We start from the raw sequence: 8516 nt of genomic DNA, 5'->3' as shown, positions 1-8516 counted from the left end.
TTCTCAGAAACTAACAGAACCGCAGACTGAAGGCAGGTCACTGATGTGAGCCCTTTATCTTCTATTAAGGCCACACCTCTGGGATTTGAGTGAGCCAATGAGGAATGGTACCTTTGGACCGAAACGTTGCGACCATTTGTCTGTAGCATATTGTTTCGTAAATGAAACTCGATTGGGTGTTCAAGAGAAGAATCTTCAAAATTTTTATAATAAATGTGTTGCATAAGTATCAACATATAATATACACTCTCATTTAGATCATGAAAATACAAACTCATAGATACCAAACATGGTATTGACTTGTGATCTATCATAAGCATTCATAAAACATATGCAATACGCAAATCCATATACAAGAAGGTACAGTAGTATTCATTCACAATGACCTGAGGATATGCATGATAGAAAAATTTGTCTATGAATTAATGTACTATAAGAAGTAATTTCCTATAGCAGTATGTGTCGGTTTTAGGGAGAACTGAGTAGGGAGGAAAATTCTCTCTAAATACTTTAGGTCGATCCTGGCACCCGGTAAATTAATTGGGTGAGGGGGTCTGTGATTATTTAATCAAATGAATAATTTATTTATTAAATTGAATTAACAATTGTGTGTCTGATTGGTCCAAATCCTACAGTTGGCAAAATTTGACTACCTAGTCCTAAAGGATAAATATACGTCCACATTTTTAATAACTAGGCTCAAACTTATGCTTGCAAGGTACGTAACAGATTTTTGGTCAGACAATGAGCTATATTTAGCAATCATTGTTTTAATTCAAACAATTCAACTGAATTTGAACCAGGTAATAAATGGTTTTGTTGATGTGTCAATTATTATTATAATTTGTTAATTTATTTTTTTATAAACTATGAAAAGTTTTAACTGCAGATTTAGGCCACTCTTTTAGCTGAATAAGAAAAAGTTTTTTTAAGAATAAAAAATAATAATTTTAGAGAGAAATGACTAGTAACTAAATATTCGTTTGTTTATCTACGCTCAATCTATATTGCTGTATATCATTAAACTGTTATGCCACCTCAGAAGTCTGTCTGAAATCAGTTCTGTGCATTATGCATCATGTTCTGGAAATAAATTCTTGCAAGATGTTGTGGAAACCTTTCCAGTGCAAGTATATTATAATTTTATATTAAATATTAAAACAAATAGATATTACATAATTTAGTAGTAAAACAAAGCTACCTCATATGTGGCAATTTTTTTTATGACGGGCAAACACATACCTCCGTCATTAGATGGTAAAAAACCTTGTGAACTCCGTATGAGCATGATTTTTATTAAATGTCAAGTAAAAGGAGCTGATCATATAAAACCACAATACCAAGTCTGACAATGCATCGTTTAATTAAAATTAGGTAAAAATTCATAGCCTGAATGCACTGTAAGTCGCTTTGGATAAAAGCATCTCCTAAATGCATAAATTGAATTTTTTAATTTTTAATTTAATTAATTAAAACAAAAAAGTCTCCCTAAATAGACATATGTATATATAAATGTATTACAGAGCTTAGTGGTGTGCCATGAGATTTTTCTTTTAAAAGGTTGGTAACCACTAAACTAGACATACAGTCAGCCTCTGTGTGGAGAAGGTGGGCACCATTTCATCTACATAGTACACCAGGATGTTCTCCATGGACACTTTTGTTCCCTCAACACTGACTTCAAATGGTTTATTTTCATCATAAAAGAGGGGCTTAACTTTGATCTATGAGAGATTAATTAAATTAGTTACATATTAAGTTACAACATAGCACCAGATATTAAGATAACAAACCGAAATGAGACTCACGTCCTTCTCCATGTAGTAAGTCATGAGGGACAGGTCTGTAACACGTTCCTCCTTTGGCTTTTGGACATCCACAACAATGACACGACCATCTTTGTCATACTGGAAAAGAGGAGGTGGTTCGTGTTAGGTTCTGTACTGCAAGCACCAAGTTGAGGTGTTCAATAACATCAGTAAATTCTTACCTGAACCTCAGACACAAATTTCTTATCCAACTTTTAACGTTCCAGCAAAGCATTCTCAATCCCACTGTCAAAGAGAAACATCAGTAAAACAAACATAAGCAGAACTTCATATTTCACATGATCCAGCAAGACCCTAGAAATCAATTGAGACATACGTCTTCAGTTTGGTAGCATCAAGAGGAACAGCCACAGCTTTATGCTTCAGTTCCAAGCGAACCCAACTAGAGAAGAAAACATGGTATTTTCAGAATTCACTAGTCTTGCTTACTTCCACAAACAGCAGTACTATTCAAACCACACTTCAAACTACGTGTGTCAGTCAGAAGAACAACCTCTTAACAGCTCTAATACAAAAACACTCACTAGGTCTCCACAGGCTCACACTTGATGTTCTTGTCTCCCTTGTCACTTCTGCGCACACCAGCACTGTTCACACACCAGCACACGTCAGTGCCGTTACACTGGATTGCCTTGAACTTTCCATCGTTCTCACACTCTGGATCATAGATGCCATCGTTGTCCACAAAGGCAGTTTCTACAGGTTTCCCACCAATGGATCTTGTGCTCTGGTTGCTCCTGGCGCGATACACCTCGGCCTTCATGAGGAAAAACTTGGGAACCACTGTGGGTACAGGGAGAATTGAAGACACTTACTACACTTGATGGGAGGAACAAAACAACTTAAAGCTGCCTGGTTTGTTGGTTGTAGCTAGAAAAGCTGGAGCTCAGCTAGTTTAGGTGGGGTTACCAAAACGCCACAAACCAGACTGAGAGACCAGTTAAGTCAGTCAAGAAAACAAATTTAAGAGCAAACTCACATTTTGTGCAATCAATCTGTTGCTTGTATGATGAAGAAAACCGAAGAGTACACTGGCATGGTGATCCATCACATCTGGCCCATTTGATAGAGTTACAACTACCACCTGTTGGATAAAAATAATACTAATAATGTTTGTGAGAAAAGTGGAGTTTGTTTTAGAAATACTACAACTTTATTAGGTAGATAGGTTTAAGTAGAAATGCGGAACTGCCAAGTTAATGACTACAGTTGAACAGTTTGTCACAATTTAACCGGATATAGTTCCCTTAAGGAACGTTTAAACAGCTTCTGTTTTAATTATATCTAAAATAGCCATTACTTACATTGTCAGGAGACGACATCCACTAACACCACAACAAACAAGGCGATCAAAACCTTCATCGTGGATAAGAACTGAAAAAACAAAAACAGTTTCAGCGTTGTAAATCACTCCGTTAGAGGAACTGATGTTTTAATCTCCAGAATCTCTGTGCAATTCAAACTAGTCTTTAAACTGTAATTAACACTCAAGTCTTCTTACCGAAGCATTCAGGAAAATTTGAAATCCAATCAGAGAGTTATTTAGACATATAAACTTTACAATGAATAGATCTCACATATATTCTCTCTTTATACTTAAAATTAACTTGTTAGTTCACTCTTATCACCAAATTCTCTCTCTCTCTCTCTCTCTCTCTCTCTCTCTCTCTCTCTCTCCCTCTCTCATTTAAATAAACACCCTCATTTGTTGGCTGCAGCTTCCTGTTTAGCTGTTCTGACCACAGAAACTTTCGATTGGGTTTAGAAGAGCTCATCTGTGGTATTAACATGTCACTATTTTACTAAAAGTTAGGCTTAACAAAACAGATGTATGTGAAATGTTTTGTCATTTCATTTGTGTGAGAAATGAAACAACAAAGTATAAATATATAGTTTATCATCTGTATTTGTGATACCAAGACGTTTTTCGCCTCTTTTAAAACTTGACTGAGTTTGGCCGCACAGCATACTTCTCCAGACCTACTTCCCCTTGATAGCACATGTACATCATGGCAATGTCTATTTGTTGGAAACCATAACATTATGAAGTGACAAAAATAAGGACTTTATTCAACAATTTATCTCTTTGAGTCTCTCTGCATCACCATAGCGCCATTTTGGAGAATATCCGCTGAGCACAAAAAACATAGCCTACATATAACATATTAAAGCATCTTTGGATGTTTCCAAGTTTTCTATAAAACAAAACCAGAAATCGAGGGGTTATGATGTCATTGGCAGGTGACACAAATTACATTATGGACACGGTCCAAGACACTTGTTAAAATTAATTTAAATTGTCTCTAAAACATTTGGGATAATGTAAGTACACAAGTCAGCAAAGTATATAGCACATAAAATACATAAAATTGTACACTGTGCCTTTAAACTGTTGTTTTCACTTGAAGATTGGTGTTCATCGATTTGCTATGCTTTTGGCTGTATTTTTATGGAATTCAAACATTCTGTGTTTGAGAGTAAAACTAATTATTTTGTAATAAAAAAATAAAAGATTGCAAAAAAGAAATTCTTCTTAAAGGGATAGTTCACCCAATATGTAAAATTCTGTAATTTACTCAACCCTCATGTCATTCCAAACCTGTATGAGAAACAATTGGTGGTTCCCATTGACTTCCATAGTAGGGAAAGAAATACAATGGAAGTCAATGGGAACCACCAACTGTTTGATTACCAGCAATATTCAAAATATCCTCTTTTATGTTCAACATAAGAAAGAAACTCATCCAGGTTTGGATCGACATGAGGGTGAGTAAATGACAGAATTTTCATTTTTGGATGAACTATACCTTTAATAAAGAAATTGATAACAGTTATTTGAAGTGCGTATAAATCTTTGAAAATCTTTATTTTTCTTTGTACTCTTCAAACACTTCAACGCAAAATCTCAAATGTGGTCTTCTTTTCTGTCATACCTTTTTTTGCGGGTCTACTTTGTTTGCGAGTTGAAGTTTTGCTTGCTAGTAAAGTTGTATATCAGTGGGTGATTTTTACCCACCAGGATAAAAGGCCTTTTTCTATAGGTCACTCTCAGTTAAAGTCACAGGTAGACCAAGCCCACCATGTTTCCTCAGATTCCCAAAGCGAGCGAGGTTGTATCATGGCGAGACACAGGTTGTGTACTGGGTAAGTTAACTAACTTAACATTTTAAACTCAGTGACACAAAAACTTAATTATTCTCTCCTCTCCTCTCCTCCCAACTAAATATGTAACGCTAGATAGGCCCGTTGTAGATTTGATTAGCCAACATTATAGCTATCTTCCAAGTGTCAGGCCAATATTTTCAGAGATTATAGATTATTACAGCTCCAGTGACATGAGGTGAGTAAAGCACATCATATCACAAGCCCATTTGGCAGATTATGATTCATAACCACTGTAGCCTTGCAGAGACTTTGCTTTGAAGACCTTTTAATGAACTAACTTCCACATTTCAATATGCCCCTGACTTCTAAGGGGAGTTTTCATTTGTGACTACTTAAAACAGCCTAGAATTCAGTAGAACATCACGTTTTTCTTTTCTGTTTGCAGGAAGAAGATTTGGTGTTGATAGAGGAGGGAGTATATCCGAGGCAAAACCTTAGACCTGATGCAACATCATCCAATGTTGCAATAACCTTCAGGAGGTACAGAATCAAAAGCTAAAATGAACATTGTCAATTGACATTTCCTATTTTGCTAAATTTGCCTTCTAAATTTGCAATTTTCTAAGCGGATAAAAAAATGATAACCATAATGTATGGGGGAAGAGAACTTCGCATCACTTCGACCTCTGTGCAGTAATATCATCACTCCTGAAAACTCCTCACATTAGTTGTATTGACAGAAGATAGAGGGAGGGGTGGGGGGTGGGAGATATTACTTCGCCTAGGTCAAAGTGGTGCAAATACATTATATTCATAATTTTTATCCACTTAGGAAATCGCCACTGTTTATTTTGTGTCACCATACTCATGTAACCGTCTTTAAATAGGGAAAACATAGAATTGTTTGATAGCTTTTAAATTCATCCCTGTTTGGATCCTAATGAATGAATGGTGCTAAGCTAAACACTAACATAGTGGCGCCATGCGTTACAGCGATTGAGTGCACGCACTGAGACGGGAGAGGTACGTATCAACCAGTTTCAGTTGAGGGAAGAAGAACATAGTTGAATATGTAAAAATGGTGGCATTTTCCTTTATGGAGCTGATAAATTGGTTCTTTGAACCGGTTCATTGAACCTAAATGTCCAAACGAATCGTTTCAGAGAAGTGAATCTGACTTTGCATCACTAACACGGATCACAAAAAAGGAGTTTGTAACATCACAAAATGAAAGGAGCGTGTACTTCACAAAAAGTGTGGAAATGTGAGTCTTTTTATATAGGGTATCTGCGCATGCTTTTAATCAGATGTCCAATGATTTAGAGCACTGCCAAGTATGAGTATTTTGGGATATGGATCCCCAGTGGCCATGTTTGAAGTCTGAGGTGTATGCTGGGTATTGTAGTTCCCTGACCTTAAAGTCTACAGCGCTTGAATGAGTTATTAATTAAATGTGTTCAGTTGAACACCTTTGTAAAAGAAACAGAATTGTTAAAACATACTTAGACTAAACAATTATATTCAAGAATAATATGATATACGCAGGGTGCGATTTGTGAAAAAAACAGAGTGGGGGATGTTTTGAAACCATTTAATTCATAAAATTAAATCATGAGAACATTAAATAGATGACGTCATGCGCTAATTAGCATTTTATGACGTAAGTGCGTCATATTGTATTGCCTCCCTATGCTCACATACTGCAATTAATTTAGCCATTTAATTAAATTCTCAATAAAACTGTTTTTATTACTATATTTTAATGTTTCTGTTGTCAGACAACGGAATGAATATTACAATGACTGAAACGCGGTCCATTAAGACTACATAACCAGCTCTCAAACATTACTAATGAAATCAAGTACACATAGGATAAAGTCAGTGGTTGTGCTGTGACTGATGTCGGCTATACTTGCTTGTAAAATAGAGTTAGAAGCAACAGAATATCTTTTTTTTTTACTGAAATACTGCTCCTCTCTGCGCTTGCTGAACACAGCAGAGACAGAGAGAGAGGCTCGCGCTGGGAAAGAGAGACCTCGCGCTCGTACGGCAGCACCAGAGAGTCTCAGAGACTAAATAATGATTGCCCAAAAAGTCACTAGATTTGTCGCCAGTCGCTTTTTTGGAAAAAAAAAAAAGTCGCTAAATCTAGCGACGAAGACTCCAAGTTGGCAACTCCACTGCCCAGCGGACCCGGCTTCTACCATCTCGCAAGTGTTGATAGGCTATTACTCGTGAGGTGTAACCAATCAGATAGCGCCATGGGCGGGATATTGAGCAAGTCTGCAGAGTGGTGCATACAGAGAGGCTGCGCGGCAGCCAGCCAAAGTAGCACATTTTAAAATAAAATTGACTTTAATCAAGCCACGGATCCGTGATAAGTTTTTTTGATCCGTCTCGCCACTAGTGTAGCAGCACTGATTACTTTGAGAGGGGGATAAATTTACCAATTTAGTCCCAAGGAGTATTGAAACATTACACTTACAAGTATACTACTAGTACACTGATATTTGCATACTCACTACATAAAGTAAACTTAAAACTATAAATATACTTGAACTTTAATTAAGTATACTTAATTAAATTAACTTAAAGTATACTTCTTTTTGGTAGGGGAGGTCAAGTCATTCAGCTATTTTTACTCATTTTTTTCCAACACAAATTATTCGTCCACAGAAATAAATAAAACTTCAATATCTTATTGCCATTTCCTCTGAGCCACAAGTTTGCTTTACAAAACAGAAAATAGTGATGTGTGGGCACATTGCACAACCACAGCACTTTAAGTAGAGCTACTGGAGAAGTAGCCTATGCCATGTGACCAGAAGTCTGCTAGAGTCAAGTTTTAAAAGAGTGAAAAAACGTCTCGGTATCAGAGAGAGTTTAAAAGAGAGTTGGGTGACCAAGTGACCTAACCAGTTTTTTTTAGAGCATAGAATTACATTTCATCTTTTTTCTAGATTGTGTGAATTCTGAGTGAGTATATTGTCTTTTAATTAAGTTTTGGTTGTTAAGCCGATTCTTCAGATAAAGAAAAATGTTCAAAGTATGATTGGATGGTTGTACCTAGTGCTCTTTTAATGACCTGTTTACAAATATTAACCAGTTATTAGCATATGTGTTGTAATAGTAAAATTAAAAGGTTTTATCTAGACATTTTATCTAGCCATATTAGCTATTTGTTTAATAAATAACACTGAGGAATAAAAATATTGAACTAAAGGTGACTAATAATAATTTATAAATACATTAAAACTGTAACACACATAAATCTAGCGTTTAATAAAATTTGATGAACCTAGGTGACTATAGAGGTTTGAATAGATTGAGTAACACAAATTCCACCATTCTGGTGAGTGAAGTTTTTTTTTTAGATGTAGAGAAATAGCTAGGTTAAATTGGGGAAAAATCAGAACTGCTGACAACTAACAATAGGACATATGAAAATGTGACGCAGTGTGTAGCCAGAAAATATCAGACACCGTATCACCGCAGGACAACTTATAAGAGCATCATCCAGTGAACATATTGAAAAATAACAAAGAGAAACAACATTCAAATGCATTCAGTAGTCAGTTATCA

The 8516-nt window shown here is 35.9% G+C and overlaps 1 pseudogene; it reads right to left on the bottom strand.

Moving 5' to 3' along the window:
* Positions 1-1281: 1281 nt before the first annotated feature.
* LOC132110349 (epithelial cell adhesion molecule-like) lies at positions 1282-3151 on the bottom strand (annotated as a pseudogene).
* Between the last annotated feature and the right edge of the window lie 5365 nt (positions 3152-8516).

This window comes from Carassius carassius, chromosome 30, assembly GCF_963082965.1.
Source record: "Carassius carassius chromosome 30, fCarCar2.1, whole genome shotgun sequence".
Taxonomy (NCBI): Eukaryota; Metazoa; Chordata; class Actinopteri; order Cypriniformes; family Cyprinidae; genus Carassius; species Carassius carassius.
The sequence above is the reverse complement of the archived record's forward strand: the minus strand, read 5'-3'. Positions and strand labels throughout refer to the sequence as shown.